Raw genomic sequence first — 15240 nt, forward strand, 5'->3', positions numbered from 1 at the left:
CAGTGCCGTTTTCCCAAGTGAGCATCTGCTCACTTCAGGTCAGTGTCACGCTCTGGAAATTCTCACAACACTTGAAACGTTTCCATTAGATGCCACTGGTCAAGGTGATCTATGGCCAGTGACTTTGACGTTAGTAGGAGGACTCCCTGAAGGTTCTGATGATGGTTACCATTTTTACCAACCAAGTATTCTAAACGAAAGTATATACATTGTTCTTTAGACATAATACTATCGCACACATAAGGGGCTACAATATAGCACATGTGTAACTCTTCAGTGAAACGAAACATTCAGAAGGCTCCCTGAGCCCACACAGTCTGGGACCAGGTGCCCCTCTCCTCGGGGCTGGTCCTCACTTGAAGCTCGCCCTGAGCTGCAGCTCTCTGCTGCTCCCACCTAGACTCTTCCTGCTAATACAGCAACTAACCCTCGTATTTTTAAAATCAACCCCAGAGATCATGACTCTGGAAGAACAAAACAACAAAGGTTCATTTTTAAGTAACCTGTGCAAGTTCTAAATCATTAACAATCATGCCAGGATCGAAGCATCTCCCATCGCCTTCAAACTAAAAGCAGGCAATCTTTTAAGGATTTCCTGATGCGGAAGTAAATACAGAAGCAAGAAGAGACTGAGACTTGACCCGCAGCTGAAAACCGGCTGCTATTTACAAGGAGCAAGACAGCTCTGGGTCCGGGGAGGGGCTGGGGTGCGCCCCGGGACACTGGAGGGAAGGGGTGCCCAGACCCCGGGGTGGGTTCTCAGCGGCCATCCAGCCGCCCTGCGGCCACGCGCCCCGAAGACGCCCTCCGAGGGGTCCGCGGCGGCGAGGGCGCGGCCCTCCCGGGAGAACCCCGGCCCGCCCCCCATGGGGACCCTCGCACCCGTCCCCGGGGACACCGCCCTCCTCTCCCCGGGGACCCCCGGCCCGCACCTCCCCGGGGACACCCCGCCCTCCCCTCCCCGGGGACCCCTGGCCCTCCCGGACTCCGGAGCTGGCCACCCACCCCACCCCTTCCCGCACCGACGCGCCGCCCCCAGACCGCAGCCCCCACCTCGCAGGCTCCCGGCCTCCTCGCGCCGCTCACGCCTCCGCCGCCGCCCCGCGGTTTGAATGCGCGCCCCGCCCTCTGATTGGCTGCCGGGCGCCGCGCACGCACGTCCTTCCGGAAACGCGCGCGCATCTCCTAGACAACGGCCCCGCCTCCCGGGCTGCGCGCGCCGAGCGGGGCGCATCCGTCTTGGAGCAAGGACGCGGACTGAGGGCGGCGCGGGCGCGCTTGGGGAGCGGGGGCGCGCTAGGGGAGGCGGGGACGCGGACTCCGAGCGGCGGGGGCGCGCTCGGGGGACTTGGCGGAGGACCCGGACGTTGATGCGCTTGTCCAGCCCCGGAGCAAAGTGAGCACCGCCCGTCCACGTCGCCCCAGAACTTCTCTGTGCAGAAATAGCTGCTTGCCCGCAAGGTAGTCACAGCCATTCACGCTTTTCTAGGCTTTCCTGTGCAAAGCATCGTGATGGGAAGTGCGCTGAATGCCTTAGATGGAAGTTTTTCATTTAATCCTGAATATTTTACCAGGTAAATATTAATATGATCCCCCAGTTTACCAATGAGGGACTGAGGTTTACAGTTAAGCTTGTGAAAAATTAGACAGCTAGCTGGCGGTGTAACTAGAATTACAAACCCACCTCGTGAGATATCACTCAGTTTCTAGAAATATCCTAATAAGGTTTTGAAGCACGAAAAAATAAGTATACTTGCTGAAAACTAACCAGATGAACGAGACGAACTCTAGTCGAAAAGATATTTTTAAGTAACTTTTTTAAACAGTGAAAAGTGCAGATAAATTGGATTCAGTGGGATAGAAATAAACTAGAATGGACTCAATGTATAGAAAAATTGAATGTATAATAAAATGCTCATTCTAAAACTCTCTAAAACTCATTCTAAAATTTATTGAAATTAAGTTATAGAGCAACCATCAGAAAAAGAATGTAGTATTTATCAGGTCTGTGGGAAAATGATCAAGTCTAGAGAGCGAAAGAAGATATGGCAAAGGAGACGACTGACAAATACATAAAAATTCTAAACTCATAGATAGTTCAAAATAATGAAAAGAAAATGTAGTAAACTGGAAAAATACATTAAATATAACAGAAGATATAAAGATACCTTTCAAGTAAAAGAAGTTTATAAGTAGAAACTTAGAGTTCAGTTCAGTTCAGTCGTGTCCCACTCTTTGCGACCCCATGAACCGCAACATGCCAGGCCTCCCTGTTCATCGCCAACTCCCAGAGTTTACCCATTTAGTCGGTGATGCCATCCAACCATCTCATCCTCTGTCGTCCCCTTCTCCTCCTGCCCTCAATCTTTCCCAGCATCAGGGTCTTTTCAAATGAGTCAGTTCTTCACATCAGGTGACCAAAGTATTGGAGTTTCCGCTTCAACATCAGTCCTTCCTGTGAACACCCAGGACTGATCTCCTTCAGGATGGACTGGTTGGATCTCCTTGCAGTCCAAGGGACTCTCAAGAGTCTTCTCCAACACCACAGTTCAAAAGCATCAGCTTTATAGTCCAACTCTCACATCCATAGGTGACTACTGGAAAAACCATAGCCTTGACTAGATGAACCTTTGTTGACAATGTAATGTTTCTACTTTTTAATATGCTGTCTAGGTTGGTCACAACTTTCTTTCCAAGGAGTAAATGTCTTTTAATTTCATGGCTGCAATCACCAGCTTCAGTGATTTTGGAGCCCAGAAAAATAAAGTCAGCCACTGTTTCCACTGTTTCCCCATCTATTTGCCATGAAGTGATGGGACTGGATGCCATGATCTCAGTTTTCTGAATGTTGAGCTTTAAGCCAACTTTTTCACTCTCCTCTTTCACTATTTACTCAACAAGTATTTATTAAGCTTCTTTTACATGTCAGAGCTTACACTAAGCAGTAGGGATAGAAGTGAGTGGGTGTGGACCCTCCTCTCAAGCAACTTACCAATTTCTGTCACTAGAAATGTGCACTTTTAATTCTGATGCAAAAATCACTGGTACTGAAATTGTAAAAAAAATTTTTTTTTAACTTATACCTAAATTTTTTTTTTACAGTTGCATTTAATGGCTGGGTTTTACATTTTATTTTTATCTGAATTATTTTTGTGTGTACACCCACTTGCTTCTATCCCTACTGCTTAGTGTAAGGTCTGACATGTAAAAGAAGCTCAATAAATACTTGCTGAGTAAATACCAGACCCCTCTAGAAAGCAATATGATCATTTATAGAAGGAAACATAAAAAGATTCATATTCTTTGCCCTAGTTACTTACTGCACTACAAAAATTTATTCTTAGAAAATGTTTCAGTAGAAACCAAATAGGTTGTGGGCCCCAAACAGAAAAACTCTGCATGGCTTACCATAAAAGCATGCATTAAATAGTTAAAAATAAGGGGGAAAATAATAAATTATATTACAACAATTAAAGTCATTAAAGTTACAATTACAAATTAACTGGCAGACAGTGCATGGCCTGAGGACCTGCTTCCGCCCCAGACTGAGCACAAGATGGAGCAGGGCTTTGTCTGTGCCCTCTGTGTCCCCCGTGCCTGGCACAGCATTCACAGGACACGCTTCCTGGACACACGTCCCTCTTCTTCTTCTTGCTCTGCATGAAGCTCCTGATTTATTTCCAACTATGGGAACAATCCTCAACAGAATCAAGAGCCCCCTGTGAGCCAGCTCCGGGTTACACAAGAGGGATTTCAGTCTGTTATTTATCACACTGAGATAGTGTTCCTCTCTTCAGATCCTGCCCCACAGCTCGCCAGCAGGGAAAGTCACTTCTGGGGACCTCCGCTTCTGCATCTGGGAATTGCAGATGCAAATGACACCTACCTTAGAGAGTCATCGTGAGGATTAAATTAGATTATGCATGCAAAGTGCTTAGTGTGGACCTGGGTACAGGATTATGCTCTACAAATGTAAGCTACTAAATTGCATCGCCTAAAAACATTCTCCAAAATGCTGCAGAGCCCTGGCCAGTACTGACGCACCGCGATCATGCATGCACAGGCTGTCTGCTGCAATGATGACACATTTTACTTTATGAAGGTTGAGGATTATGACTTAATCCCTAGAAATAACTGCAAGATGAAATAGCTTGTTCTTTTGTACGGGACTTACTGGACTCTATTAAAAATCAGGAGAGAGCAATGAAAAACCATCTCCAAGGGGAAGCAGAACTAATCTCCATTTTGCTCTAATATGATTAGCATTTTTTAGAACTTCGGATCTTCTATGCTTTTTGATGGAAGACAAGAAAAAGGAATCTATACACCTGAAATTAACATGGTATTGTAAATCAACTATACTTCATTAAAAAAAATAAAATAATATTGAACTAAAAATAAAAAGGAGTCTAGATAATGAAGATGTGACCACACAAGGTTCAAGGGTGCGCACTTCATTTCCAGCCCTGGGGCCTCTAGTCTAGACTTTGGGGACACGTCATCTCCTCCAACATCCATACACGTGGTGTCAGAGCGCTGCCCCTTCCCCCCCGGTTCAAGCAGACGGAATATTTCCTCACTATGACACAGCTGCTGGTTAAAACGCCCTGTAGTTCAAACCTGTCTTCGGATTTGACTCCTTAAAATAATAGCTCCTCCAGGAATCTAAAGTCATACAATCTACTTGCCATTTGGATCACTTTACCTCTCTATCCCTTGGCTTCTTGGCCTGTAAAAGGACGAGATGTCAATAATAACTAGGAAAACCAAACCAGACAGTGTAAGAGAAATTATTAGAAACAGATGACACATGACTGTAAATTTTAATTGATGCATTTTGCTTTATTGACTACGCCAAAGCCTTTGACAGTGTGGATCACAACAGACTGGAAAACTCTTAAAAAGATGGCAGTACCAGATGACCTGACCTGCCTCCTGAGAAATCTGTATGCAGGTCAAGAAGCAACAGTTAGAACTGGACATGGAACAACAGACTGGTTCCAAATAGGAAAAGGAGTACGTCAAGGTTGTATATTGTCACCCTGCTTATTTAACTTATATGCAGAGTACATCATGAGAAACGCTGGGCTGGATGAAGCACAAGCTGGAATCAAGATTGCTGGGAGAAATATCAATAACCTCAGATGTGCAGATGACCCCACCCTTATGACAGAAAGCAAAGAAGAACTAAGGAGCCTCTTGATGAAAGTGAAGAGGAGAGTGAAAAAGTTGGCTTAAAACTCAACATTCAGAAAACTAAGATCATGGCATCTGGTCCCATCACTTCATGGCAAATAGATGGGGAAACAATGGAAACAGTGAGAGACTTTATTTTTGGGGGTGCCAAAATCACTGCAGATGGTGATTGCAGCCATGAAATTAAAAGACGCTTACTCCTTGGAAGAAAAGCTATGACCAACCTAGACAGCATATTAAAAAGCAGAGACATTACTTTGCCAACAAAGGTCATAGTTAAAGCTATGATTTTTCCAGTAGTCATGTATGGATATGAGGGTTGGACTATAAAGAAAACTGAGCACCGAAGAATTGATGCTTTTGAACTGTGGTGTTAGAGAGTCCCTTGGACTGCAAGGAGATCCAACCAGTCTGTCCTAAAGGAAATCAGTCCTGAATATTCATTGGAAGGACTGATGCTGAAGCTGAAACTCAAATACTTTGGCCAGATGTGAAGAACCAACTCATTGGAAAAGACCCTGATGCTGGGAAAGATTGAAGGCAGGAGGAGAAGGAGACGACAGAGGATGAGATGGTTGGATGGCATCACTGACTCGATGGACATGAGTTTGAGTAGGCTCCGGGAGTTGGTGATGGACAGAGAAGCCTGGCGTGCTGCAGTCCATGGGGTCGGAGTCGTATGTGACTGAGCGACTGAACTGAACTTCTTTAATCCACCAGAGGGAGACAAACCAAAAGAAAACGTTTAGAAAGTTCAGAAATAAAGCGAGCACATTCAAAGACTTCTATTATGTTAAGATAAAGAAAACTGATTAACTCATGCTAATTAATGGTTGTAGCACGCAAATCTACCCCAATTTATCCAAATTCATAATTTTTAAACTATTAAAATAACGGTATATTATCTGGCTGTACAAAAAAAAAGAAAAAACAACACCAATAGGTGTTTGTATTTGGCTGCATTTTAGGGTCCATGATAAAAAAAAGAAAAAAGTGCAACAGGACTATGGGAATTAATTTTAAAGCCCAGAACAGAAGTGGAGGAAAAGTGATCAGAGCTGAGCTCCATCTCCGCTCCGTGGAGGGACCAGAGGCGGGTCTCCCTGTATAGTTCCCTCACCTCTGAATCCAATGTCTGGATTAAATTATCCAGTGAGAGTGAAGGTCGCTCAGTCATGTCAGACTCTCTGCTACCCCATGGACTGTGGCCCTCCAGGATCCTCTGTCCATGGAATTCTCCAGGCCAGAATACTGGAGTGGGTAGCCGTCCCCTTCTCCAGGGAACCTTCCCAACCCAGGGGTAGAACCCAGGTCTCCTGTGTTGCAGGCGGATTCTTTAGCATCTGAGCCACCAGGGAAGTCCCTAAATTATCCAATAAGCCAGTATTCCTAAGTCCCTTCTTTATGTGAGGTGTGTCGTTATCTCCTTTAATCTCCACAGCCCCGTAAGGGTGGTGCTGTGGTCGTCATTACTGCCGTTTTGCACATGAGGAAACTGAGTTTCCAGGCAGTCAGATGATCTGCCTGGTAGTACTGGCCTATTTAAGTCACAGAGCCAAGTTCAGAACTCAGGGAATGGGGCTTCCTCCCCCGTGCCCGGCAGGGCTCCCCTGAACTGCTGTTTTAACAAAGATTCTTTCTGGCTCTCACATTTCTGTGACACTGTGATAAGCACACGAGTTAAACAAATGTAAGGGTGGTTTTAATCTCTCATATTTTGTATTTTCTCTCTAAATTCTGATATATGTTAGACTGAGAGTCTTGGAAGCAGGCACATCACAGGCCTGTGTTTGGATGTGGCTGATGAAATCTTTACTATCACTCAGCGACATCAGCGAAATGTGTTTAGCAACACTGCCAGGAATTTTAAAAAGAAACAATTACATTAAGCAAGTAATCCGTTTTTTAAATAGAAAAAGAAAAGGACTCAGGGATTAGTCAATGTTCCAGACACTCTTTTCTCTTTGAATGGTTTGCTGGTTTCATTCCAGAGAAGATTAGTAAGATTTGGAACCGTTGGCAACCCCAAAGCCTACCGGGTAACCTATTTCTCCATAAAGGGAGCTCTGGGACTCATTCACGAAGAACATTTCTGTTTTTTTTTTTTCCAACAAGGCTGAGCTTGACCTTCAATCAGGTGTCTTCTCCCGACGGTGGTTTGCCAACACGGCCCAAGGTCATTTCTGACATCTGGTTAAAAATGCTGCTGACGCTTCCAAGTAGAATTGGAGCTATTTTTCTAAAGTGGGAAATAAAAGAGTTTGGTGTCACTTAACTTTCAACAAATCTAAAAACATGGTCTCAGTAAGAATGTTGAATTTGTATAAATCATTCAGCTCTCCATCTTAAGCCCCAAGTAGTTTATATTCACATAGCATTTACTGGTAAATTATAATTTACCAGCATTCACTGGTAAATTGAGGATATAGAATTGTCTAAACTGATACAAAGTTAGTTTGTGGGTTCACATGAATCAGTCTTCTCAGTTAAAAAGCAGCGTAAAAAAGATTGTGCCGAGCGACTGCTTGCCTTCCTTGTGGCTTTCAGAGGGCAGCTGCCGAATGAGAGGCCACCTGGACGGCAAGAATTATCCATCACAGCCTTGCAGTGGGAGAAGGGCATGCTCACCAGCCTTGCAGCCTCATGAATAATTCCACACCCGTCCACAGGCCTTTGCTCGTTTGCAGAAGGCTTAATTTTTTTTTTCCCCCTTAGACCACAGTCTGTTCTCTGACTCACTCAGGGCAGGAAAAAAAGAAATCCACCATCAGAAAGAGTTCTGCATTTCTTTTTCAGATCCAACAGTCCGGATGCAACAGAGAGTGTAGTGTTCTGTTTGGATTAATGTTTCTCAGTTCTGGCAGCGCGGGGATGAATAAGGGTGGTATTTTCTGTTCTCTGTATTGACAGTGTTTCCCCACGCCGGGATGGGGGTTTGTGTGCACTTTATGGGTTTAATTCATGTGAACTGATATGAAACAATGCCCAAAGAACTAGTCTTCCCCACTGTCCTTTATTTCTCTCAACTGCGTGTCTCCAATATTATTAATTAAATCACCACCATTCACTGGCCCCAAACGTCCCCTCCAGATGACAGCAATATCAGGCCTGAGCAGTCTGACTTTATCTTCCTGAGAAAAAGAAAGCGAAACAAACTTCTGACTGATCAGTTTGTTCCATCTCCTGGATTTAACAAGGGGAATGAAGCCTGCGGGCCTGGAAATCTGTTCCACCCTGTTAATGTTGAGAGCAGGGCTCTCCAATATAATGAGAATTGTGAATTTTTTTTTTTTTTTTTTGAGAATTGTGAATCTTAAAACAGAGACTTGCCTGCTGTCCCGAGGTTAAGACTCTGCTCCTAATACAAAGGTCCTACCTTCGACCCCTGATCGGGGAACTAAGACTCCACATGCTGCAGGGCGTGGACAAAAAAAATTTAAATCTTATAGCAGCCATAGTAAGAAAAGGAAAAGAAAAGGGTTATTCTTTTTAGTGATATATTTTATTTAACCCAACATATCAGAAATGCCATTTCAGTACATAATTAACCTAAAATGTTTAATTGAGGTATAGTTGATTTACAATATTATATAATTGTGTGCAACATAACTGTACATACAGTGTGCAACATAGTGGTTCACACGTTTTAAAGACCACACTCCATGTATAACTATTATAAAATATTGGTTACATCCCGTGTGTATAACCCATCCTTGTAGCTTATTTATTTTATACACAGTAGTTTGACCTCTTAATCTCCTTCCCCTGTTATGTCCTGCCCCCTTCCCTCTCTCTATGGTAACCACTGGTTTGTTCTCTGTATCTGTGGGTCTGTTTCTTTTTCGTTATATTCACTAGTTGTGTGTACTTTTTAGATTCTGCATGTAAGTGACACCATATGGTATTTGTCTTTTTCTGTCTGACTTGGCACAAGGCCTTACAGGTCCATCTATGCTGCAAATGGCAGAATTTCATTCTTTTTATGGCTGAGTAATATTCCATTGTACATATGCATAATATACATCTTGGGCTTCTTTACCCATTTATCCGTTGACAGACAATATCAAAATGATTACTGAGAGATTCTATGTTCTCAGACACCCACGTGTGTATCCTGCACTCACAGGACCAGGCACCTTCTCGGTGCCCAAGAGCCACGGCATTGGGCAGTGCCGGGGCAGAGGCGGCCTCTCTCTCAGGGCACACGGAGATACGCGAGCAGGGCCTTATGATGCGGGTTCAGAATCAGTCATGTGATGACGGCATTCTAGCTGGACGAAGGGGGCACAGTCCTGCAGCTCCGACCTCTGGCCACACACTCCGTGGCCTCTCTTCTCGTGTGTCTGGGCTTTAATGGGTCCTGCTGATGGCAGGTCTGTAGTTTGAGGCTGTTTCTGATTTCATGAAGTTGTAGCCTGCTCGTAGCTCATATGTACCTGACTCTGCTCAATCAATGCTAATTTCAAAATTTATTCCATATGCTTTTTCTCGGTTCAGATCCCTGGCTCTCTCCCTACAATTAATTTAGGAACTCTGTTGTGAAATTACACAGCCGAAAGAAGAACCGAGTCAGCAAAAGGAGGAAAACAGTGGAAGGAATTGCAGGGACCCGTCTTCGAAACTCACAACACATGAGCCAAAGGGGAGAGATTCTCTCTGTGCCCAGTTGGGGAAGAGGGTGGAATGCCTTTGAGAAATACTACACCAGGTTCAGAGCTGCAGGCCGACCGTCCCTCTCATGTCTTCTGCTTCTCTGTAACATAAGATCTGTTTCTGAGTAGCTGCGAGCCCAGCGTCGCACCCCGGATTCTAAATGAGACGTGAGAGGCGACCAGACCGCGAGCACTCAGAACCCCTCTGGCCTGGAGGGAAGCCCCGTGGGCAGCTAGACTCTGGATGATGTTATGATCTTGCCCCCAGGCTCTTTGCTCACCAAGCTCAGTGGTCTCCCTGTTAAAGCTCTATTTAAATGTATTAAGGATTCTGCTCCAACGCCTGACCTTCCAGCGTTGAGACTGAATCTCATTAGCCTGGTTTCTGCGTTTCCCTGAGCTAGCGGCTTCTTTAGTAATCTGGCCCTTTCCTGGAATGTGGCACCTGATACTTCTTCCTCACCTTCCTCCCCGAGGACACGAGACGCTCTGGGCTCCCTCTGTGTGACAGGTGCCCGTGCGGGGTCATCAGGACGGCACGGGCCGCCCGCAGGGTGGTGGGCCCGGCTGAGGGCGGTGCTCCTGCCTGCCCCGACCCTGCACCCTGGAGGTGCGGGGAGCGGAGGTGGACAGACGAGCCAGGCTCGTCTCAACGCCAGGCTTCCATTCCCGCTGTCACCCTCAGCCCTGCGAAAGTCTCCCTCCTGCTTCCCCTTCCAGGAGAGGAGAGGTTTTCCCTGAGAGAGAAGGCAGGCAGTGAGAGGGCTTCCCGTTCTCTGCGCCCCACCCTGCTCCCTGCGGGGCCTCCCTCACCCCCATCGCCGGGCGCCGCCACCGGCTTTAACGACCCAATCCATCAGTGCGGCTTTGATCCCTGCGGGTCTGGGGCCCTGGGCTGATTCTGTGTCCTGGGCTCCGCCTTACCGGCTCCTGGCACACCCCCAACCTTACAAACACACTAACTTCACACTCTCCCTCCACCCCCAAATCTAACAGAATTACAAGGAAATTTAGTCATCATTTATGCATAAATAAATATGAAGTCTGCATTATTTTATTTTTTGAACACTTTTTAAATTCAAGTATAGTTAATCTACAGTATTATGTTAGTTTTAGGTGTACAACATAGTGATTCAGTATTTTATGGATTATGTGCTATGTAAAGTTATTATAAAATATTGGCTATATTCCATATGCTATAACATTACTTCCTGGTATTAATAACTTTTTTATTTTGTATCTAGTAGTTTGTATTTCTTTTTTAAAAATTTTTATTTTGGGCATATAGTTGATTTACAGTGTTGTGTTATTTTTTGCCACTCAGCAAAGTCCATCAGTTACACAAGCGTGTGTCAGATTCCTTTCCCATGTTGTCGTTACCTTAAAAGGGCGTGGAGTGGAAGTCTCGCAACTCTCTGCTTACAGGCTACATGTTTGCCTTATTACTATTCTTCCAAACATACTTTCTCTTTTTTCATGCGTACATGAATTATATGCATGCATTTACATGCATATATGTAAAATGTTATTTTCAGTTAGGAATTTTCTGCATCTTTTATATTTTTGCATTTGTAAAAGTCATAAACTACTCTGTGGGAAACATCTTAAACACTCTGACAATTGTTTACAGACATCCTAATTTCCTTCCCAAAGCACCACATTTAGTTAAATGCACTCAGTTGCCTAACTCACATGCCAGCAGCTTTGTCAGCTCTAAGATGCTGACTAGTTTCAGAATCACTTTGTCATTATTTCCCAATTCCAAGCACTTACAATCCTCTGTGATTCCAAAGTAAATATCACCAAGCATGAAAACAGAAAAAAACAAAAATGTGAAACTTTCCTTCCCTAATTAAACTGTCTTTCCCTTAGCAGATTCTTGGCTCTCCTCTAGCTGGGCCGGCCGATGACACATGCCCGCATGACACACGCGTTCCCGACGGCCAGCTGCCGGTCGGGAGCTTCCAGGCAGCACGTGAATGTGGACATTTTGAAGGAAGAAATAGAAGGACTTGGTGGCTGAGCTGATTCAGAGACTAGAGAGAGAAAGGAGCTGATGACGACTCCCTGATCTATCTTTAAAATTGAAGCACAGCTGATTTATAACGTTAATTAATGCTGTGCTGCAAAGTGACTCAATTATGCATGTGTGTACAATCTTTTGCATATGTATACAACACATATGTATACATTATTTTCCATTATGCCTTATCACAGGACATTGAATATACTTCTACTCTCTCTATATAGGTTAGTTTGCAGCTGCTAATCCCAAACTCCCCTAGGCAGCCCCAAGTCTGTTCTCTACAGACGACTCTCCCTGGACCTTGAGCACGGGAAGCAGCCACACCGCAGGCCACAGGCAACTGGAGAGAGGATTTCATAAGGAAGGCTGTCAGTTTGGCCCTGTGTCTGCTAAAGCGCTTCAGTCGTGTCCGACTCTGTGTGACCCCCGTGGACTGTAGCCCGCTAGCTCCTCTGCCGGGATTCTCTAGGCAAAAATGCTGGAGTGGATTGCCATTTCCTCCTCCAGGGGATCTTCCTGACCCAGGGATCAAAGCCGAATCTTTGCATTGGCAGGTGGGTTCTTTACCACTAGCACCACCTGGGAAGCCCCAGTTTGGCTCTAGACAGGTCAAATTTGAGCCAAGACTCAGTGGAGAATTAAAGATCTATAACTACGGCACAGATCTGTCCCAAAGAGTCAGACACAACTGGGCGCCTGAACAACAAAAACAACTACAGCAGAAATCAAAGGACAGGATTGGAGATTTTATGTATACACATAGTTTTATTATAGAATACAGAATTTCAAACACATGAAATATAGACCAAACCACAGTGAACTTCCAAGTCCCCAGCACCAGGCTTCAATAATGATCAACTCCTGGCCAATCGAGTTTCCTCCAGACTCCCCCGCCCTGTAGGACTCTGAACTATATTCTAGGCAGGGGGTGATATAAAAGCAGGAAGCATAGAACAGGTAGATTTGGTAAGACCTCAGGGAAATTTAAAGCAAAACTTCTCATCTCACGGCTGAGTAAAGCTCAAGATCAGAGTTAGTAATTCATTTTCTCTAATGGAAAAAAATATTTGCAAAAGGCTTTGCCAAGTTTTCATCTTTATGAGATGAAGTATGAAAAAGAAGGATATGCAAATTTTTCAGAAAGCTAAATTCAGTTTAAAATCATTGTTTGCAAACATCTTATAAACGACTGTCAACACTCAAGAAGTAAAACATTCTCCTTATCCTGACTTTATTCGTAATTCTGTCTAATAACAAACAGCACACATGCCGTTATAAAATAGGTCCCCATACCCGCAGCAGAACAGGAGAGTGTGCTTCCGTAACTGTCACTGGCGGGGCCCCCAGGGCCTCCGGGGTCACTCTGCGCGCACCTGGAGAGAAGAGAAGAGGCCAGCCTCTCCGGAGCCAGCTCACCTGTGGCCGCCAGCAGTCACCTCCAGTGTCCTGCCGTCTCTGGGGTCACGCCTGCCCAGTTTATGGAGCCACCTTTGTGCTGGTCGTGGGGAGCAGAAAATACAACAAGGCAATAAGGACCGTGTTGATATTAATTCCACAGAAGGGCACAGCCTGGATAATATTCAACCAGCCAACAGGAAACAGCATCGTTTGATCGGAAAATATGACGGTTCACGGAGCCAAGTTAGATTTATTAAAATTCGTCAGTGTGAGTCATAGTTTAAGTATGTGGTGATGTTCTTCATAAAGATGTTATGAAAACCACACACACACACACACACACACACACACAGCTTGGGTTTTGGGGAAAAAAATCTGATTTAAAAAAATGTGCTTGGTCTATTATTAGAAAAAAATTTTGATTTAAAAATATACTTGGTATTAGAAATATGAATAGAATGGCATTGAAAGTATCCTATGAAATGGCACCGCATACTGCCGTGTCTAAGAGACATTTGGGTTTTCATTAAGGTGTCTAAACATAAGAGGTGTTTGCTTCCCATCTGGCACTAAAGCAATTGAAAAGTGAATTTGGTATCCCCGTCATAGATCACAATTAGCAGAAGGGCAAAACCAACATCTGAGACCACATATGACCAGTTATCCCAGCTCATTAAAATCTCAAGCTGTACAATAATTTGTCACAAACGTCTATGACTTAAAGTTTGATCACACGGCTTCGCAGTATAAGGCTGCCATCTGCCCCTTCCTGGGGGGCGCTGGCTCTCATTCAGAGAGTATGTCCTTCCTTCTTCTATAGTTCATGTTCTTTCTTCCATGAAATGAGAGATGATAGCCTTTTAAGAAAAATAACATCTTTAATTAGGAAAAAATATGAGCAACCCTGGGACCATTGAAAACAATGGTCTGGTCTATAAGCTACTTGACGGCTGGGAAGGACTGCTTCGCAGCCACCGGCCCCCAACAGGAGGGAAGAAGGTGCGAGGAGGCGGGGAAGCCGAGATCTCAAGGAGAGGCTGAGATTCGGGGAAGCGGGAGGAACAGAAGGAGGATCAGAGGTGGTGCCCTCCCTCCGCCCCGTCAGCCCCACCCCAGCTCTGCACAGCGCTGGGCTCCCGTCCCCACGGCGCGCCTGTGATTCAGTGCTCCGCCTCTCCACCGTATCCTCCTCCTGCCCCTTCAGAAATGAGCTTCAAAAAGGGGGTTCCAGGTGCCCCACGCAATACGGAAGCTGAACCTGAGAGAGTGGGCAGGGCGCGTGGCTGCAGGAAGGTTAACAGAGACGCGGTCAGAGGCACTAGGTGGGGCGACCCGCGGCACGGGCAGAAGCCACGCGCGCACATGCTGAGCTGACCATCGAGGTGGTGGTGTAGCCCAGCGGGACCGTTTTTGCTTCGGGATGGTCTCCTGGGTTTGCAAAGCTGTCTTGCTTTTCTGACCACACTGCTTCTGTCTGTCAACACGTCCGGGCCTCGTGAAAAGCTGCCCTCTCTTTGTGATCATCGGAGCGTGGACGTGGACTCGTAGGTGTGCACACTTGTGCTCCTGCCCCTCTGCGCGGGGCCTGGAGAGCGGCCGCTCCTGCTCCCTTAAGTGGAACGTGCTCGCCCTCGGCAGGCAGACACAGAGGACCGGGGCGAGGGGGCGTCCTGAGGGCTGGCACACTCTGGGGAGACTTGGGTGGAGACAACAGATACCAGGCTTTCTACCCGCCATTCCCACTCCCAGCAGCAAGTGGAGGATACAAAGCTTAATGCCAGCCTTTCCGTAACACACCGTCTAACTGACCCAACTAGGCAGATACTAATGGTTCTCAAAGCAACGAAGTACTGATGGATCAGAGCAAAACGCCATCCTTCCTCCCAGAGTTTAAAATCATCAGCTGAGGGATCTGAACGTCTGGCCCCAGACGGGCCAGCCCTGGACGCCTCGTGTTCGAGAGGGTGC

At 45.8% G+C, this 15240-nt stretch overlaps 1 protein-coding gene across 2 annotated transcripts in view; it reads right to left on the bottom strand.

Annotated features, from left to right (window-relative positions):
• The window catches only part of KIF14 (kinesin family member 14), a 43910-nt gene extending 42791 nt beyond the window's left edge, over nucleotides 1-1119 (bottom strand). Inside the window, exon 1 of one of the 2 annotated variants that reach the window (XM_043923966.1) lies at nucleotides 1054-1119. The gene's annotated coding sequence lies outside the window, so the exon portion shown is untranslated. The remainder of the gene's footprint in view (nucleotides 1-1053) is intronic. The other variant, XM_043923967.1, reaches the window with a different exon arrangement.
• Between the last annotated feature and the right edge of the window lie 14121 nt (nucleotides 1120-15240).

Source organism: Cervus elaphus, chromosome 14, assembly GCF_910594005.1.
Source record: "Cervus elaphus chromosome 14, mCerEla1.1, whole genome shotgun sequence".
Lineage (NCBI taxonomy): Eukaryota > Metazoa > Chordata > Mammalia > Artiodactyla > Cervidae > Cervus > Cervus elaphus.